Genomic DNA, 21,389 nt, shown 5'->3' on the forward strand with positions numbered 1-21,389 from the left:
GACAAAGCCGGGACAAAAACCCAGGGAAGGCCAAACAGGAAAAATACCCCAACAAAAACCCCAAACCATAACAGAACCGACATTAACAGGAAATTACCAGTTATGAATACCAGTTAAAACAATAAGTTACAGTAATGGATAAAAACAAAATAAAAGAGGTAAAAAGAAAAAAATATGTAGACAAAACAAATATGGGCTATCCTACTGGTAACATCAGAGGATGCAAATTAAGGGGTTTTATTGCGCCTGCTAAAAGATACTTTTAAATGATTTTCACCCAGAGATTTGATACCTCCGCACTTACGAAAACCTTTTTTCATTAGGTAGTATCACTGGCAATTTAGTTTTCTTTCAGCTAGACAAAATAAAAATGTCTATAGGTGCCCACTTTTGTCCACCTATAATGTTGTTGGTCACCTTTATCAACTTTTTCACTTAGGTTTCCAAAGCCAGACAAAATGCTAAAAAACACTCAATAAATGAGCTATAAGATAGTGTCATCAATTTTTGAAAATGTTAAGACATTATTAAGACATTAAGAATAACAGATTGCATCTGTATTGTTGATAAGCTCACATCAATAATTGTTCCAAGGTACTTTAAGCTACTTGCTTTAAGTTGTAACGGTAAAAGTGTAAAAATGTAAAGTGCAGGTTTGTTTTTTAGTGTTTAAATTGAGGCAACTATACAGACATTTACCATGAATGAGAGATGAAGATGTGCTTGACTTTAAGTAAATTCCCAAAATTTTCTGTCAGGATTGCATCACCTCACCTCATCTCGTCTCTGCTCTGCCTTTGTCCTTTCTGTCTTTCAAATTACTTGATTCTCCACAGTAATGTGACACTGTCACACCCTCAGACTAACCCCAAATTTTGTTAATGACATCTTCCCACTTAAAATCCAATATCTAACAGAGTTTTCAGCCCTCCAGTCCTTTTTGACCGCTGTCCCTCTTCTTATTAACACCAAACCCAAACGGAGATATTAAACATCTCATCTCTGCCATGCTGCCTGTAATTAGCAGGTACTACACCATCACCATTAGCCTCAGGGAGGAGTCAGTCTTGGAGCTGCATGTTTGGAGAAGAAGTGCGTAGGAGGCCTATGGAGTTATGAGCACACACACCAGGGAAACGGTAATGACTGCTGCCAGTGTCACATTTTCTATGCCTCTGCATGTTTATTTGTCCTTTTCAAATAAACTCAAATGCAGTTAAAATGTCTAAAGTTAAACTAGTCGCGTGTAATACATCCGCTGTTTCTTTTAGGGTTAGAGAAACCTTTAGGATCTTTAAGCTTGTTGTTTTGGTTTTAATGCCCATGATTTTAAAGTTTTATTTTACTGTTACTGCTCTTATCAACATCATTTAAAAAAAGAGTAACTATATGTGTAAAAGTAAATGTGTTTACAGCTTGTTCCACTTCCACAAAGTGTTAAAACAAGATTCTACAGCCATCCAATCTGTGAGGCTACACTTTACGATCAGCAGAGCTTTGAGCTAAATCAGAAGACAAACTGTGTGTTCCATTTGTACTCAGAAGTCAGAATTCTGAGTTTTAAGTCAGAAACACAGAAGTTGGATTACTGAGGTGGGAAGTTGGAGAACCTCACAGAACCAGCCCCGGGCAAGCAACCTCAAAATCCATGGCTGCTCCGTGCATCAACAGTAGTGAAAGCTGTAGTAATATACAGTTTATTAGCACATCTGCTTTCTTTGTGTCTTATTAAATCATTCTTAAACAGTAGATTACTGTCCAACTACTACCTGTGAACATATTGTTAAGGTGTTTTTATGCACAAAAAACAGTCTAATGCGTTGTTATCAACTGATATTGCAAACATGGCTAACCTGATTATGGCAAAAATCCACCTTTTTAGAAATGCATTTAACTCAGGTGTGACGTCATTCCCAGCTCCGGCTTTGAGTTCTGAGGTAAATGGAATGCATTAAAAGCATTAAGCAGGTGTTTATTTACCATATTCACCTAAAGCTGTTGTGATATTTTAGTCTACTCTGGACTACAGTACAGAACCCGGGAGCGCGCATGCACGCCTTCAAGGGGTAAGCCTCTCCCCCCTACGCATACCTCATATGGCGCCAGATCGATGCTACAAGCCATCCCCTGCCGTTAGCATTCCATTGACTGCCATTCATTTCGACGTCACTTTGACAACAATTAACTTTACATCTGAAGCGTTTAAAGACTCTATTTGTCCTTTGATAATTTTTAAGGAAAAATTACAATGTATAAAAGGCTCCATTACCTTGTACCTCTCATTATGGCTCCGTTGCAGACGTTTTTGTTAAAATAGGCCAACAATTGTGTCATAACCACGCGACTTACTGTTGCATAGTAGAGGAATTACCAAACAGTAGGCCTACAGGGTAAGTGTGAGGGCAATTTCGACTTACTGTTTAGGTTTAATTACTAATGTTGACTAGCATTTTAGTTAGCAATAATAAGCCTGTGCCTTTGTTTCAACTGACAGCCTTTATGTTTGATTGCTAGCTTGTAGCTAAGCTAGCAGTCATTTCAGAAACGTTTTTAGCTATATATGATTGTTTGATTTCTAACGTTACGTTAGCTCAAAATTCCATTTAACTGACAGCCTTTGTTGTGTTTGATTGCTACCTTGTAGCCAGCAGTGAACAAACTTTGTTAAGTAGGTCTATTTTTATTATGCTTTGATATCACAAAAGTCTTTCGTTAGCATCTTGTAGGCTATGTTGAGAAGTGACGCATGCGCGACTCAAATCTGCACTTGACTCACATCGGGGAGTGACACATCCAGAGCAAAGGGATCTGTTGGTCCATTTCCTTAACTGTTTATGCGTTGTTTGGCTTCAATCAACTCGAGGCATGTCACCTGTTGGTAGCAAAGAGCTAGCTACGCAATGCTCACAGGGAAGCGAATATGATATTTGTAAGACTGGCTAGCAAGTAGTTAGTAATGTTTAAAATAAATCAAAACATGAGTTTCTTTTAACCTCCAAGGAAAACATTGTAATAACAGATAAAAAGCTCCTTACTCTACGTCTCTTAAGTGCACCGCGTTCGTGCCTGTTCTGGATCACAACTGTGTGGACTGTTGTCAAGTTCAGCTGTGAAAGATTGAAGTTTACCAGACACGTCGTTGGGAAACGGCGACATCTATCTAACGTTACTAACCGGTAAGGCAGACCATTTCTTGTTTTGAGATTGTGTGACAAGATGCAACAGAACTGCATTTTTTGTAGCTAACTTGCCAAACACAGCTAACGTTAACCCAGTAACGTTGTTGTAAGCTAGCTACATGTTTGGTTTTTAAGGGACGTCTTGCCATATTATTTACCTCCGCTGTGAGATTTGTTTTTCTTTAATCGTAAGAAAGCAGATAACTTTGTCTTGAAGAAGAACAAAAATAACGTTATAGCATCAGGGTCGGTCACGACGCTGAAGTTGGCTTCCCATTCGGCAGTTAAGGGGAAATATAAGGAAAACTTTATAAGGAAAAGTGAGCTTCCGATTCACAGCCTCCGATTCCGCAGGGAACCATAATTTAGCTAACTACATTGCTTATTGACTAATCTTATTTGATCCTATTATACCTAGACTTATGAAATCTGGACTAAATTATCCAAGAGAGGCTAGAGATTCTTAAAAACCTAGTTTCAGATTTGTCAAAGCTTTATTCTATTTGTGAAAATGCAATAAAAATAGATTTTACTGTTTTTTTTTCGTACACATTCAATTCAATTCAATTCAATTGTATTTATAGTATCAATTCATAACAAGAGTTATCTCAAGACACTTTACAGATAGACCACACTCCATAATTTACAAGGACCCAACAGTTCTAGTAGTCTCCAGTCACATTGAACCAGGTCCAGATCCAGACTTGTCAAATATTTTGACTATTTATTTTTCAAGATCCCACACAAGTGACAGACTCATACAGATCTTCTTCGTTCCCAATTTATCCACACACAAAAACACTATTAGATTTCCCGTGCCAGCTGCAGACAAGACCATGCCACTGCCTACACCCGCTTACTGTGGCGACAAGAAAATGTTTTCCAATATCCCTCATCTGCCGTTCTTCATTTCCATCCTCTGCCGGATGTCTCTCCCAGCTTGTAAATTGATTTATTATGCTGTCCTCCTGAGTAGGGTGGAGGATGGGGGGAAACAAAGTGAATGCTAGGGGTCTGGGAGAATGGGTGCAGGTTCTGGGTGTGACGTGGCAGCAACAATGAAAACCTATACTCTCTAGGGCAAATTAGATTGGGTCAATTTCTAGCGCCTGCTTCCTTGAATTGAGGGAGGGAAGGTTTAGGGCTGTAATTGGCTTTGGGATTACTATGGCAACCACAGAGCAGAGTAGTTCGCTGAGTAAAGGAATTGTGTGTGTGTGTGTGTGTGTGTGTGTGTGTGTGTGTAAATTGCAATCCAGTATCATTGCCGCACGCTGTGTATGGCCTCAGGATTGTAATATCACAACAGACATGCTCCACAAACAAATTTGATCATTTCACACGTGCAGATATTGCTCTTTGTGCAGAAATTAAACAATCGAGTGACCAGGCATGTGCGAGCGTGAAACTTAACATTAGGAAAGAATTGCGCATGCGTGCATCACACAGAGCATCCACCACGCACCCGTGAGGGTCTTCAGTGTTACTGTAGCACCAGGAGCACAGGAGGGCATACACGCTATTGCAGGTAAACACTGCTCGCAAAGTAAATTTCTGAATGAAACTGACTTTTGACATGTTTCTGTCTTTATTACAACATATAAGTCTGGCTTTCACCAGACCAAGCCAAGCTCAGTAAATTTGAGATTGAGCTTTGGTCTGGGCAGTCTGCTCTTTTCTTTGCACAAGAAGCGTGATCAACAGGCATAGTTCAAAATGACTTTGTACGCAATTGGATAGTCCTTCAACCCAACAGACCAAAGATCCGGGTGACGTAGAAGCAACAGCGGCATCAACGGGTTTCTGTGCTTCGGTGGCGGCTATGTTGAATGTAAACAAGAAGCTGCTTGGTCGCTTCTCAATCGTCATCGTGTTAAACCCGCCAACAGTGCACCAGGTAGATAAGCCAGTTGGTGATTGGTTCCTGCAAAAATTGTGAACTGAAGCAGGACAATTAAACGTGCAGGTTTCCAGACCGAGCTGGAGGGCGAAATCATATTGCCATCCGACTGGGCGGGGTTTACCCAGTCTTACAATGTAGCGTAAATAAAGGAATATAGGCTGTGTCTCTCATTCGTTCTGATGCTGGGATATGTGTGATGCTTTTGAAATGTCCTTAAATCCTTGCCGATGTTCATGATGCACCCTTATCTCTAACAGTAGAGCTAACGATATAGCGTTAGCTAACATGACTACGTTACCAGATTACACATATTTTTTGCATTTTAACTTAGGCTATTATTAGCCATAACGTGATCACATTAACATTCATACTGTACACCACGTCATGAATGATTACTGCTGTTTCTGGACTAATCAGTCTGCGGTCCAGGCGCACAGCCAGGGTGCAATTTGTGAAAAACGTAGTGGCGACGTTTTTCCTTTTCAATACCATGGGTAGTGCAACTTGGCCAGCAGTGCCAAAACAATTATTTGTAACTTCAATTGCAACTGCAATAAAAAGTGAGCTTATATGAAATAGCACAATGTGATGTCAACATAAAACAGGAGTGGGGTTTACTTTGCGGCAAAAACAAATTACTTTAACCCAAGAAACGCTTGTTCCTCGGGAGTGTTTAACCCCAATATCTTTCTTTTTTGTTTTCTACATCTAGTCCTTTTAGTACCTGACTTAACTTTCATCGTCATGGCCCCTGATAGGACCATCATCTGGCGGTGTATGGAGCCGGGTTGCAGTCACCTGCTAGTGGCTAAACAGCTGCTGCTTTGGCTGGCTGCCTGGAGCCTGTAGTAAATAAATACAACATTAATATACCTCAGACTGTGTTTTCGTGGAGTTAGGTGGCTTGGCCTTGTTTCCATGTTGGAGGTCCGGCTTTGGCCGCAACTCTTCCATGAAGACCACTTCTGGCCAGACGGCTCCGGACAGTTGAAGGGTACCTGGGTCCCACTGGTTTCCGCCAGTTCTGAGCGGATGTCACTTCTGGACATCTTCTGATTTCGAAGGGAAATAAGCTTGATGTGTTTTTCACAAGTTTCCTTGTGTCTAATCATTCTTAGCAGTTTTCTCACCTGCCTAAGACTTTTGCACAGTACTGTGGATATTTTATTATTTGTTGACTATATGTTGCTAGTAAACAGCTCTTACTGTAAATGAGGCTACTGTACATTACGAAGTCTAAACAGTAAAACAGTAAAAAAGGCTTTGTTTTAAAAGGCTGATTTCCCCCAAAACAATTTGCCTAATAATTTTGAGGCTTGACAGGCACGACAACATTTAGGCTAAGTGAAATGTCAGTTACAATCAGGTGTTAATTTAGTCCTTTATCACCACAGTCAGACATGCAAAAAGTTCAATACAGTCACACCGGCCCTCATTTAAGATAATATCAGAAGATGTTATTGGTTGCATAATTGAAATATTAACTGATAAAGGAGAGGCATTAGGCTATATTTAAACAAAATACACCATAGTCGTTGTGATTTCCCACATTTTTTATTTACCTTAACATTGCTGTAGTGATGGAGGAGGTGCAATAATTGAAAATATTGTATGTATTTGTCTTCCCTGATTTGTCACTGATAAGTAAGGGACAGGAAAAGGCCACCTATTGATTTGAACAGAAAAACAATAAACTGGGTGAAAGGAAATGACAGCAGTTTCATTAACTAGTAATCAACATTCTGTAGACAGAGCTTTTTTCCTTCCTAATATCTTGTTATATTAGGATGATGTTGAGGTATTTTTCTGCAGCAAATTACTCATCTCTTCCAACAGAGTGACAACATCCTTAACAAAATCAGAAGTCCCTCTTTCTTCTTCATATGTCTTTCCTTTACACAGCTTTATGGGGGGAAAAAAACAATGTCCTATATTTTCATTTTAAAAGGTTTGTTATTCTACGAAAAAGGGTTGCACAACGAGATATGAGTTGTAGTCCCTTTTATGATACACAAGGAAGGAAATAAAACGAAAACAATTACTGATTTAAAAATCCATCCTGCATTTGACTCCAAAATCACCACTCTTATGTCTGTAGTATTTAAAGCTACCGCCAGTAGTAGGGTAGCTTAGCTTAGCACACAGGCTGACAGTTGGCAACTCGAACCTTCAGCTCCCTCCACAGATTTTCTATGGGATTAAGGTCTGAAGACTGGCTAGGGCACTCCAGGACCTTAATGTGCTTCTTCTTGAGCCACTTCTTTTGTTGCCTTGGCCGTGTGTTTTGGGTAACTGTCATGCTGGACTACCTATCCATGACCCATTTTCAATGCCCTGGATGAGGGAAGGAGGTTCTCACCCAAGATTTGACGGTACATGGCCTGTCCATTGTCCCTTTGATGCGGTGAAGTTGTCCTGTCCCCTTAGCAGAAAAACACCCCCAAGGCATTATGTTTCCACCTCCATATCTGATGGTGGGGACGGTGTTCTTGGGGTCATAGGTAGCATTCCTCCTCCTCCAAACACGGCGAGTTGAGTTGATGCCAAAGAGCTCCATTTTGGTCTCATCTGACCACAACACTTTCACCCGGTTGTCCTCTGAATCATTCAAATGTTCATTGGCAAACTTCCGACGGGCATGTATATGTGCTTTCTTGAGCAGGGGGACCTTGTGGGCGCTGCAGGACTTCAGTCCTTCACAGCGTAGTGTGTTACCAATTGTTTTCTTCGTGACTATGGTCCCTGCTGCCTTGAGATCATTGACAAGATCCTCCTGTGTAGTTCTGGGCTGATTCCTCACTGTTCTCATGATCAGTGCAACTCCCCGAGGTGAGATCTTGTCTGGAGCCCCAGACCGAGGGAGATTGACAGTTCTTTTGTGTTTCTTCCGTTTGCAATTTAATCGCACCAACCGTTGTCACCTTCTCACCAAGCTGCTTGTCAATGGTCTTGTAGCCTATTCCAGACTTGTGTATATCTACAATCTTGTCCCTGACATCGTTTTTAGAGCTCTTTGGTCTTGACCATGGTGGAGAGTTTGAAACATGATTGATTGATTGCTTCTGTGGACAGGTGTCTTTTATACAGGTAGCAAACTGAGATTAGGAGCTCCGCTCGTTACCTAAAAAGACACCTGGGAGCCAGAATTCTTTTTGATTGAGAGGGGGTCAAATACTTATTTACCTCATTAAAAAGCAAATCAATTTTATAACATTTTTGACATGCATTTTTATGGATTTTCTTGTTGTGTTTCTGAGTGTTCAAACAAATATACCATTAAAATTATAGGCTGATAATTTCTTTGAAAGTGGGCTAAAAAAATCAGCAGGGGATCAAATATTTTTTCCCTTACTGTGGGTGCTCACAAAGAGCGGTATTTGGTAGGACTGCACAATTATGGCCAAAATGATAATCACGATTATTTTGATCAAAATTGAGATCATGATTAAGTATCACAATTATTTGTTGATTTTAACCAAAACTAATTTTATTGTCACATGGTCTATAACTGCTTTCACATCTATATTGTGCTACACTCCTCTTATGTTGAAGTTGTATGTCGTACGTACATTTATACAGCTGCAAGACATGTAAATGAAAATTATCTGAAATAAACAGCCTAAGCTAGCTAGATAGATTGATAGATATATTATTAAAAAAACTAACTCTGAGAAAGCTCCCCCTTTTGTTTTCAACAGTAACTGATTAAAAGAACTAGAGAGAAAGGGGGAGTTTGATGGACGTACTCACAGAGTGACGGTTGGGTCAGCCAAGTTGCACACGTCGTGTAGCTACATGTGAAATGTCTGTATTGTCACTGCGCTGCATTTTTATGAACTATGATATTATGGCCATAGGCGATCTCTCGCCCAGGTCCAGCAGGCTCCGTCTAACACGCTATTACTCAACGGACTGAAGTTAGAGGCATTCAATAACTTCTGCGTTTTTTGCCGTGGCGGCCGCGATAGAGCTACCAGCGGAAAACACTGCTACAAATACAGGTTTACCTCTCATGCTTAACAATTTACAACTGTGTTAATAACAATTTAAAACTGTGGACATACAGCACAGGCCAAACGTTTGGACACACCTTCTCATTCAATGCGTTTCCTTTATTTTTAAGACTATTTCCATTGTAGATTATCACTGAAGGCATCAAAACTATGAATGAACACGTGGAATTATGTACTTAAGAAAACGTGTGAAATAACTAAAACATGTCTTATATTCTAGTTTCTTCAAAGTAGCCACCCTTTGCTTTTTTGATAGTGCTGCAAACCCTTGGCGTTCTCTCAGTGAGCTTCATGAGGTAGTCACCTGAAATGGTTTTCACTTCACAGATGTGCCTTGTCAGTGTAAATTTGTGGAATTTCTTGCGTCATTAATAGAGTTGGGACCATCCGTTGTGTTGTGCAGAAGTCAGGTTGATACACAGCCGACAGCCCTATTGGACAACTGTTAATCAACAATCATCTTATTGCAAGAACCAATCAGCTAAGTAAAGAGAAACAAGTGGCCATCATTACTTTAAGAAAGGAAGTTCAGTTGGTCCGAAAAATTGCAAAAACTTTGAATGTGTCTCCAGGTGCAGTTGCAAAAACCATCAAGCCCTACAACAAAACTGGCTCACATGAGGACCGCCCGAGGAAAGGAAGACCAAGATTCACCTCTGCTGCTGAGGACAAGGTTCATCTGAGTCACCAGCCTCAGAAATCACAAGTTAACAGCAGCACAAATTAGAGGCCAGATGAATACTACACAGAGTTGTAGCAGAAGAGACATCTCTAGGACAACTGCTGAGAGGAGACTGCGCAAATCAGGCCTTCATAGTCAAATAGCAGCTAGGAAACCACTGCTAAGGAGAGGCAACAAGCAGAAGAGATTTGTTTGGGCCAAGAAACACAAGGAATGGACATTAGACGAGTGGAAATCTGTGCTTTGGTCTGATGAGTCCAAATCTTAGGTCTTTGGTTCCAACCGCCGTGTCTTTGCGTGATGGAGAATAGGTGACAGGATAGATTCTTCATGCCTGGTCCCCACCGTGAAGCATGGAGGAGGAGGTCTGATGGTGTGGGGGTGCTTTGCTGGTGACACCGTTTGGGATTTATTCCAAATTGAAGGCATACTGGACCAGCATGGCTACCACAGCATCCTGCAGTGACATGCCATCCCATCCGGTTTGCGTTTAGTTGGACCATCATTTGATGAAAATGTATTGTCTGAAAAACAACACAGACGGGAGAAAATTTTGCTTTTACTGGTAAACTAGTAAACCTTGTGACTGAGGTATGGAATGACTCATTTTAAATATTGCTCAATTACTCAAATTTGATTGTGGAAAGCCAAAATTGTGATCGTGATTAAAATTTGATTAATTGTGCAGCCCTAGTATTTGGAGAAGTTTGAGATTGCAGGATTGGATACCAACCCTTGTTCCTCCCTCCATTTGCACGGTCCTCATTAAATCGCATAGTCTGCCCAACTTCAGTCAACATGGTCTTTAACACGTGGTAAACGGAGTGTCCCCATACACTGATACCGCTGATCTCAACCATGATTGCTTACCAGGTCTTTGTAAGTTCTTTAAAGCCAAAACCTTGATTAAAATTTGATTGTGCAGTCCTAATCAGTAGTAACCATACATAATTGTAACGTCTATCTATAATCTTATCTGGGATTACATTCGCTGTATAGATTGTGTTAAGATTTGACCAGTGGATATAACGACCCGATGGGCAGCAGCTACCAAGTAGTCCAAAGCTAGCTGCAGCTAAGTGGTTGGCTAGGCTAGCCGGGGTAGGACCTCCGCAGATCTGCATTTAACTAGTTTTTGCCATTTTTGAAGCTAGTTTCTGTGCCATGTCATCGTTAATTTAACCAATATTTTTTGTATGTTTGTTAAGGTAAATGATCAAGGGAATGGCTTTTTATTTTTTTGTGATATGTTGGTCAGTGAGTAACCAACGATAGTTAGCTGTGTGTGGGTCATTATCGGGTTGGCCTGTGGGAATAGCTGGTTAGCACGGCAGCTAGCTGGTTGAAGATCCTTTTTTAAAAATTATTATTATTTATCAGTCATTTAAAACAGAAAGGCAATTCATGCACGTGCTTGTGGTGGTGAATATGCGAGAACACGAATGAACACGTACGCGTTTGGCTTGCCTCCGTCTACAGCATAGCTCTTCTGTCTGTCATGGCGTTCATAATTTGCGTGAGTAGAGCGCGCCTTCACGTGCAAAGGATCTTTAGCCAAAATCCTGCCTGGCCCACGTAAACATCAGAGTAACACCAAGGAAAAGGTTAAGCTTAAGAAGGATAAGAAGACCTCAAGCTAGCGAGACCATCTCTAAAGCATTCTCATGACTACGAGACGCCCATCAGGATAGGGATGGGGAAATCATTTTACCAGTATCCTGTTGACGCTGCTTGTCTGGCTGGTTGGGGATTTCAAATGTAAACACAGAGGAAAACGTAAAAATGGCTGTCAGGTTTAACTTATGACTATGAACCTGACTACCTGGATAAGCATGGCCATCTTGTTATCAGCGGAGCGCACTGAGGCAAGCGTGGAGGGATTTAACACAGACTGTGACTTCTCTGCTGGACATCCTGCTGGCCAGTTTGCAGCCGTGGGTGAGCTGAGTGGCCTTTGTGCCTTCCTCTGTTTCCAGCAGGATGTCAAGAGTCGTAAAGTCCTTGAGACTTTGCTGGATCCTGGAGTTCTGGTTCGGGGTGCCATTCGGCAGGGTAACTCTTTTTCTGTGTGTTGATATGATGGCTACATTCTGCTTCATGATCAAGTTGAGGGAGCTGATGGGAAAGCATTTCTTTGGAATTGTACTTCATACAATTTCATGTAACTAATAGAAATTGATTGTTGGATGTCACACGAAGCATTGTTTGTCCAGATTTATCAGACCTGATAAGAGGTGGGGAAAAATGTGTCTGTTACAGATTAGATGGCATATCTTGAGGTTGCCATAGTGACTGGTAGGCAGCAGACACCTGTGAATTATCATTAGTGCTACAGCACTAGGATCTTAATTAGAGACGCAGGGAGAGAGCAGAACGGCCGTGCATTTTTCTGGCCCTTTATCAAACTACTGCTTCATAAAATCAAAGAGAATTAGCTTTCAAATGAGCAGGTGTCATACAGACAGGGGGAGAGATGAGTATATTTACACAAACTCTGGTTGGTTTGAAGGTAATCTGGTCCAAAGGGCAATTTATGCAGATTTAGGGGTGAATAGCCTGTCGGGGCTGCTTCCCAAACAGGAGTTTTTAAATGTAAGCCTGCCCACATCTGCTCTATGATGGATGGATTGGATGTTGGATTTGGATGATGGCAATGGGAACCTATTACATATAACGTTATTTTAATGCTGCATATTGGATTGCTCCAGCAGAGTTAGTTCTACAAATATGTGCAATTACAATAACGATCTATCTATCTATCTATCTATCTACCATCTCTGAGCTCTCAGAGTTACTTCTGAAGAACTTTTTTATTATGTGGTTTTTGACTCATCAGTGCTGGACTTAATTCCACAGGCAGTTTGATCAATTAGTTATAGCTTACCTGTTCTGACCCCACATACTTGCATATATTTATCATTTTCTGACCTGAACCTAGTGTTGACTTGTCAGATAAAAAACAAAATTGATTTCAGATGCTTTAATAATGCCTTGCTTCCTTAATTTGTATAACTCTGTTAACTGTTTTAAATAAAGGCAAAAGAGGTTGTTAAAACCCTGAAAATATCTTTTATATCAAGCTCATTCCTGCTGATATTCAGAACAATTTTTTAGAAATTTCTTTCAGTTTTTTTTAATTTTAACATGACTCATGTCATTGATTTCTGAATTTAATTAAGTCTTGATACAATTTTTATACCGTAAAAGCTCTCATTTGCTCAAAGAACCTCTAGAGAGTGCTGTGAATGTGTGTATTCATTGTGATTCAGAACATAAATACAGTATAACATGTCTGTTGTGTCATCTTCCCCTGATGATAAATTATTCATCCTTATTATTAACATTTAATGATCTGCATCATCTGGCCAACAGGTAGCTAGTTCAAGTTAGAGATTATTTACCTACTGTAGACAAACAAGAGGGTTGAGACAAGAGAATGACGCTTAGCTGTAGACTTGAGCAAACAATTAATTGTCTTATATTATTGCCTTATTCGTTAAATGGGTTGTGTAGCAGGAAATGTCAGATTGGTGCCTCTTATTCTGTCTGTCACATCTTTTAATGAGCGAGCAAAAGAGGGTTTTAAATTGACATGAAAGCTCCTGCGGAGAAGGTTTTCATGGAAACTCTGGAGGGTGCTTATTGAGAAAGTTAATGTTCCAGGCAAAGTAGAAGGAGCTCTGTTTTTTTGCAAACAGCAGAAAGACACACTGTATGCCCCATTTTATATCTTTAAATCCTTTCAAAGATTGATCATTTTTATTTTTATTTGCAACAGTAAGGCTTTATCTCTTAATAGCAGCTGGTGGGCTTTTTAAATGTAGTCTGTGTAAATGTGGAATTTTTAAAAGCTTAAATATTTTTTGTAGAAATCGTGCATAGTAATAGTTTTGAATTGAACAGTGCATAATGCTGTATGAGATTATTTTTTCATTCAACTGAATGGAAGAAAGCAGGGCTAAGTTTTTAATTTTTGCGTGGATCAGATGTCATTCTGAATACAAACTGTGCTTGACTGTATTTAGATGATTGCCTTAGTTTGATGATGATGTACAATCAAAATGAGAACTTTATCTTTTATTAAAGGAGTCAAACACAATATGCAGGCATCCATTGGGCTAGACTCCCAACACCTAATTTATCTTCACTACCCTGCCAGACAGCACAATGCTTTTACTCAATGTCAGTTTATATTGCCGTGTTGCATGCGGAACAACACTACCAAAGAAAATGTCTTCAAGTTGTACAAAGATATTCCTTCTTTGGGTGCAGCCGAACACAACCTATATTCCCAGTCCACATTTGTCTACACTGTCTATGTATATACTGTATATACTTTTTGTTGTTGATATTTTCAGTTTTTTTCCTTTATTTTTCTTTTTGAACAGCTGATAAGAGACAGGAAATGGGGGAGAGAGAATGGTTATGCCATGCACCAATCAGGGCCTCAGGTCAGATTCAAAACCTGGGGAGCGCGCTTTACCAGAATCAGAATCAGAATCAGCTTTATTTGCCAGGTATGAGGACACATACAAGAAATTTTTCTTTGGAGCATTGCTGCTCACACTTTGCTTACGCAGCTGGGTGTTGGCAGTTTAGTGATGTTTGCAGAGTTCATAGAGAGAGAGAAAGCGAGAGAGAGCTAGTTACAGGTTAAGTCAGAAAAATCCCTTTTCAGGACTAGCAATCCAAGGCTACAATGCTACTATATCCAGGATTAGGAACGTTAGCGACTCTGTCATCTGTGTTTCTGGCCTTAGCGTGTTTCTATAGTAAGCATCCAATTAGAGTTACTGTATGTTGGAACAAATACAATTTTAATAACATTTCAACTTATAATATTGTGCAATGATATAATAAGAGTTTCTAGTTCTACATTGTGACACATGAACAATGCTGTTTCTTTACATGGCTAACCAACTACACACTGTTGAAAATAACTCATCTTTAAGGCTTTGTCATAATACAAAAATAGTTCAAATAGTTGAAAATTCCTCAGATTTTTCACATGCACAGAAATATTTGCAGATACACACACATGCTTTTGGACATTTGTTTTTTTATATTTCACCAAACAAGTCAGTGCAACATATGAACAGCAGATATATTTACATTGGACTGAATAAAGATATGCTTACAAAAAACAGTTAACTGAATAAGAGAATTGCAGAAAAAAATATATTAACAAAAAAAGAGAGTCAACGACAATAATTAGGCAGCATCTTGCTGGGTCTTCATTGTTGTTGTGACCAAAAGGCACTCACCTGTGGTCTTTTCATTGTGCTTACTTCCTGATTGAGATGGTAACAAATAACCATTGAGGTGTTTGCCCAGGTGAAACATATATTGGCCAATCAGCTCATGTATTGTCACTTGGAATAGCAGTGTTTGGAAATGGCAAACGTAACTTTATGTCACATTGTTGAGTCTTATGCAGTGAACTGCGTTCAGTGCATTTAAAAAGTGCCATTTTAAATTGCAAAAGGTGGGTAACTCAGAAAATGTGTTTACTTAGTTTTTCTCTGTGTCAGTTTAAATAATAGTGCTATGCATGTAATCTTAGTGTTAGCAATTGGAAAAAAACTGTTAAACACAAATGCGGTCTGAGGGAGAAACTGCAGCGTACAATTGCCTGATTTATACAAAGTTATAACATTTGTCAGTGATGTTTTAAAAAGGCAGCACATTACACCTCAGTGTTGATGTGTGCTTATGCTGACAGGCTAGAAACAGCCAGGGAAAGATGATTAGGAGTTGTAGCTAAATGAGGGTGTAATATGAGGCCCAGATGCTGGGAGTGTGATTACCACAACAAAGAGACTAATTAAGGGAGCAATAGTGAATAGACCTTTATCATCTGAGATTGACACGCATGCTGTATGACATAATTCACTTTCACACACACACACACACACACACACACACACACACACACACACACACACTTTTTGCCTCTAAATAAAGTCTAGGCAGGCACTCAAGGACAGAAACTAGAAAAGTGTAAGGTGATAATAATTGTTTGCATTTATTTGTCTCCCCCAGTGTGATGTGAAGACTTGAAGAGTGAACATGCGAAACCCACTGAGATATCTCCCGGCTGTTATGTATCTCCAGTCTCCACTCTGGTTGCATGTCACCTCTGAGTTGTTAGAAGGATACAGTCGTCATCAAGGTAAGCAAACACCCACCCACATGTCTATTGACAGATTGGAGCTCATTCCATAATAAATTATCTGTACCAGGAGCATACAGTACAATAAATACAAGTTTTTAATGTATCTAACCATTTTCAACCAGTGAGTTAAAGTGAGTGGATTGGAGATACGTGGTCCTGTATCATGATACTACAGAGCGATTTCTCTTTTAACACTCCTAAACAGAAAAAAATTAACTACAATGATTTCTAATTAATCTTTATTTTTCAATGTTCCTGTCATGGAGGAAAACAAAGACGTAACATTCAATTTGTTAAGGTGTTTCTGGCAAATTTTTGGGTTTGAGAATATGATTTTTTATTTTTTTTATTTCATAAACTGACATTTACTTTTGTTTTCTTTTCACTTTTTACTTGGTCATACCTTTTCCGTTTAGTGGGCTTAATTTTAAAGCTAAACTACAGTTATAACTAGCTTGGGAACCAGACAAATCTGTAAACTCATGTTTTATTTGCTCTGGCAGATGTCTCGTCCTCTTCGGCTGTGGCTCAGTGGTAGAGCGGTTGCCTGCCAATCGGAAGGTTGGTGGTTTGATCCCCGCCCCTGCAATCATTGTCGAAGTGTCCTTGGGCAAGACACTGAACCCAGAGTTGCCCCCGGTGCTGCGCATCGGAGTGGGAATGTGTGTGAATGTTTATCTGATGAGCAGGTGGCACCTTGTACGGCAGCCCCGGCCACAGTGTTTGAATGTGTGTGAATGGTGAATGTTCCCTGTAGATGTAAGAGCGCTTTGCGCAGTTGTTAAGACTGGAAAAGCGCTATATAAATACAGCACATTTACATTTACATTTAAATCTTCCCGTTCAGGCAGATTTCCAGCCGGCCAGGCCCTGGTCAGGTCAATCACAACTGTTTATCTCATATGGGGTGGGTGTCACACGATGACTGACAATTTGCGCAGCCTTTGCGCTTTATGCAAAATATGTGATGACTTCATTTTCTGCTTGCGCATCCTTGCGGCGGGGACACGACGGCAGGCATAGTGAGAATTTTTAATAATGACCTAGAATGAATTTTCAAATTCTGATGGTAAAATATGGCAACAGTCATGTTGATGCTACACCATCACAGTTCATCACGGCTCAGCGCTACATCATATTTTCCCTTCCTCTGATTGGTTGTAGGTCCATTCAATTGTGTCCAGCAGCATTTTGGTCTACTGACGTTGATAACGTTCATTGGAAAGCCAACACATATGTAGCAGATTTATTTATTTTTGTCATAATGTTACTACTAAGAGATACCACTAAGACATACCAAAATAGCTTTTATTGATTTGTTTATTGTGGGCACTTGTAAGCTTGCCGATTTCAAAAAGTAAACATTGAAATAGCTTTTCCCACCAACTTCATACACCGTTTTCAATTTTTATTTACATTAAATTGAACCTGATATTGATGAGAAAATGTGCTTGGTCCTAACACTTGGACAGATACTGTATACATACAGACGACTCCACCCTATCTACTTGCAGCTGAGCCAATTTCATGACTTTCAGAAGGAAAGCGAGCAGCCTTCTTGCTTCTGAGTATATTAATTTGCTTGCGCCGAGCCGAGTGCAGAGGACCCTAAACATATTGATTGGTCACAGACCGGTGAGAGGCACTGATAAGAATCAGACCTCCAGCTGCATTTGGGGATTGAGTGTGATTGTGGCGATAGTGATGGCCTCAGCTCACTGTCTAAGTTCTTTTATTTTTTCATTACAATAGCCCGGCATTACGGTTCATGTGTTTTGTAACACTGCTTCTATTTATATAATTGACTTGCAATCTGTCCAAGGTGTTTCCCTGCCTATTGTTCAGCGAATTAATGCATGAATTAATCAATATCTTTATTTCGGGCTTGCATGTTTATTTCAAGCTTCAGCGGTCAGTCTGTCGTGATCCCTCATCTCACCAGGCGGTAGAAATTAACCTGAAGTAGAATGGGAGGAGGGAGAGATGAGGAGTTGTTTTGTGACACAATTGCCCCTTCAACTCCAATGTGAAGGACAGGGTGTAGTGTTTAACTACTTTAGGTCGGCACAGCATGTTGGTGTCCACAAAGATTCGGAACACATGCAGAGATGAAAGGCTGCACATTCTGTGCTCATCTGTTTTTTTCACAACATGCTGGATGAGACACAGTCTTTCCTTTAGCCCAAAGAATGCAAGAATAGGTTTTGATCATATTTGACTATGACGTTCTGTCTTGTTCAGCTTACTACAGCTGTGCTCATAATGGACGTGGCGGAATTTGTCAAATGTATACTATTCCAGAGATGGGAAGTAACTAAGTACAAATACATTGTTACTGTACCTAAGTACATTCTTCAGATATTTTTACTTTTACTATTTATTGTTGTGGCGACTTTTTACTTGTTACATTTTAACCATAATATCGGTACTTTCTACTCCTTACATTTTTCAAAATTGGTGTGTGTGTGTGTGTGTATATATATATATTTATTTATTTATTAGGGCTGGGCAAGTTAACCTGTTATTATCGCGTTAACTCATTAATTAATTAACGCCGACAATTTTTTTATCGCATCAACGCAGTTTTTATTATTTCTTTATTATTGTAAAAGTTTGTTGCTCATAGGCTTTGTTAATACTGCAAAGTTGAATTTTCTTATCACCGGAGTACTTCAGTCTGAAATTTCACCTTGACAGTTGATACCAGCAAAGCATTCAACGACACACACAGTGGCGCAAGGTTAGATGCAGCGTGGGGGGGGTAGAGATAAACAAAGACAAGAGACGCTAACAAATGCCATAGCGACGTGGACAGCTACAGACTGCAGGCCCATTTGAAGACATCGGTCTGAGAATCGCAACGACGGCGGCAGGTATGAAATTCCCTCAAGACGCGAACACAAGAAAAATACACGAGTTGTATGAAAAGGAGAGGACTGCAAAAGCGACCACGCTACAACATGTGCGCGCGGGAAACTTTATTGAAGTTGCACAGCAGTGGAATGTGTCAAATAAAGGCACCGCAGTTAGGCCAGAAAGTACGAGTAGATACAAAATCTGATCGCAGCTGCGAGCCTTTTGCCTTCTGATCATGTCCCCTGCTTTGCGCACGGTCTCCAGCGTTGTCACTGTGTCTCTGCTTTACAGCGCGTTGGACAATGTCCCTCATTGTCTCTGCTTTACAGCGCGTTGGACAGTGTCCCTCAGTTTTTCTGCTTAACAGTGCGTTTGACAGTGTCCTTGCGAAGTGCAGAAAAGTTGTGAGGCTCTAAACCCAGTCCAGCAGGTGCTGCAGAGTTAGAGCAACAACAGAACAACGTTTACATAAGAAGGAGTTGCTTATGCAACACTTTCAAACCAGATGAATCCATCTCTGGACATGATAAATACATTCTTTAGGTTGAGATGTGCACTAAATATTTTATTTAACTGCTACTTCGTAAACAAAATGCTGGTAAGTTTTTGCAGAACAAATGTTACGGCACTTTTGTTCAATATAGCATAACATAAAAAAAAAAATTGAACTGCCTTTTGAATTCATTATTCAATTTTGCGATTAATCGCGATTAATAAGGCAAATTATGCGATTAAAATTTTAAATCGCTGCCCAGCTCTAATATATAAATATTTCCTATGCACTGTGTATGGTAGCCTTTACAACGTTACAATTCCTTTGCAGAACCACACACAGCCATAGCACTTGAGCTACCCATGTTTGTACTGTTGCTTGATTGTAAAGCATCAACAGTGAGAAGTTGCCTCCGTCTGTGTTTAAACAGACACACCTGGGGCAAAGTTGGAAACCAGAACCAGCTCGAAGACCATCCTAATATTTCCTAACTAACAAGTTTCAAATAATTTCACTGGCGTTACCGTTATTTTTTGCTTCATCAATACCGAATTCAATCTAATTGGATGAGAATATACACAGAATTCTCACAGAATCACTTTGGAATTCATATCTTGCTATTCAGTCAGAATCTCATTAACGGATACAGCAGGTCTCATTTCAGACACTGCAACGTTATACATTCTTCATTTGCTATTTTCGTTACTAATCTCATTCAAACTTTTTTAATTAGTGAGCTTAAGAGGTGCTGGATGAACCAGGCTAGCTGTTTCCAAGACCAAGCTAAGAACCAGCTGCTGGCTGTAACTATTTAACGCTCCCCCAGGAAATATTTTCATTGTGATATTATAAATTAAACATGTTACATCTCTGATTTGTTTACTCTTTCTATTCCATCACCTCCTCTTTGTTTCCTTTTTTCTTTGTCCTCCTCCAGACTCATCTGGTCACATGGTCTCTGGCTGCAGATTTAGGGGATTAGCTGGAGATTTGGGTTGTTGTTTTTTTGATCTAAAAAAAAAAGGGCCATGTGCTCCTAAAAAGCAGACAGACGGGAGTATAAATTTCCCTAGCAACCTGGCTAATTAAGTCTTTCTCTTTAACTTTAGCATACATACTTTAGCAGCTTTTTAGAATTCACTGTTTAAAGGTGACATTATGTGCATTAGCTTTCACAATTACAAGCATCAATGAGAGTTGAGCCAAAAAGACCGCAACAGCTGAATAACGGATAATGAGCTGAACATATTTTTGTTTTTTTCAAATTTGTTTTCATGGTGTTTTCATTAGAACTTGTCAAATGTCACACTTTGTGGCAACCTTGCAAAGCTAATTTAAGTCTTTAATATGATGAAAAGTATATTATCAAATTGTGTCACAGCATTTCAGATGAAACCCTGCTGGATCAACCAGGCAACATTTTATACTGCAGTTTTGCGTTTTCATGAAGCTTAATTAAAAGCTTAATTAATTTTTTATTCATTTTATCCACCATTGTTCTCAGTTATGTTTTGTAAAATATTAAACTGGGGACATGTCAAATTTCTGGGATGATACTTAAGCTCAAAGATACTTGTGCTATTATATCAAGAAAATCCTCTGGTAACTTTACAGTTTATCTTTGGTGGATAGAGTGAGAACTTCTTTCCTAATAATATCTCTGGTTTCCTGCTGCTTGACATTTCATATATTTTCACCAGAAACCGATGATTTCCATAAAGTCCAGCCACATCAAAGTGTCACAACAACTTTACAATCGTTGTTATTTTTGCATCTTTTTTCTGCCATTTGCTAAATCCACCTATTTTGACATTTTGTGTCATTCCCTACCCATTCATCCCTTTCCCTTAGAGCAATTTACAAAACATTTAGTTAATATCATAATAAGAGAGTTTATAAGAATCAAATCAGCCCACCAATGAAAACGATTTGAAACGATCCAATATCACCGAAGATGAAAGTTTGCACAATTCTGGGCCAAATTAACAACAGCCTGCTCAGCTGTGTACATACACTCACCGGCCACTTTATTAGGTACCCCATGCTAGTAACGGGTTGGACCCCCTTTTTGCCTTCAGAACTGCCTCA

At 39.7% G+C, this 21,389-nt stretch overlaps 1 long non-coding RNA gene across 1 annotated transcript in view; it reads left to right on the forward strand.

Moving 5' to 3' along the window:
- Positions 1-4,711: 4,711 nt before the first annotated feature.
- LOC117950454 overlaps positions 4,712-21,389 on the forward strand; it is a 19,015-nt gene continuing 2,337 nt past the window's right edge. The window contains exon 1 of the long non-coding RNA XR_004657902.1: positions 4,712-4,725. This is a non-coding gene — a long non-coding RNA (uncharacterized LOC117950454). The remainder of the gene's footprint in view (positions 4,726-21,389) is intronic.

Source organism: Etheostoma cragini, chromosome 9 (genome assembly GCF_013103735.1).
Source record: "Etheostoma cragini isolate CJK2018 chromosome 9, CSU_Ecrag_1.0, whole genome shotgun sequence".
In the NCBI taxonomy this organism is placed as follows: Eukaryota; Metazoa; Chordata; class Actinopteri; order Perciformes; family Percidae; genus Etheostoma; species Etheostoma cragini.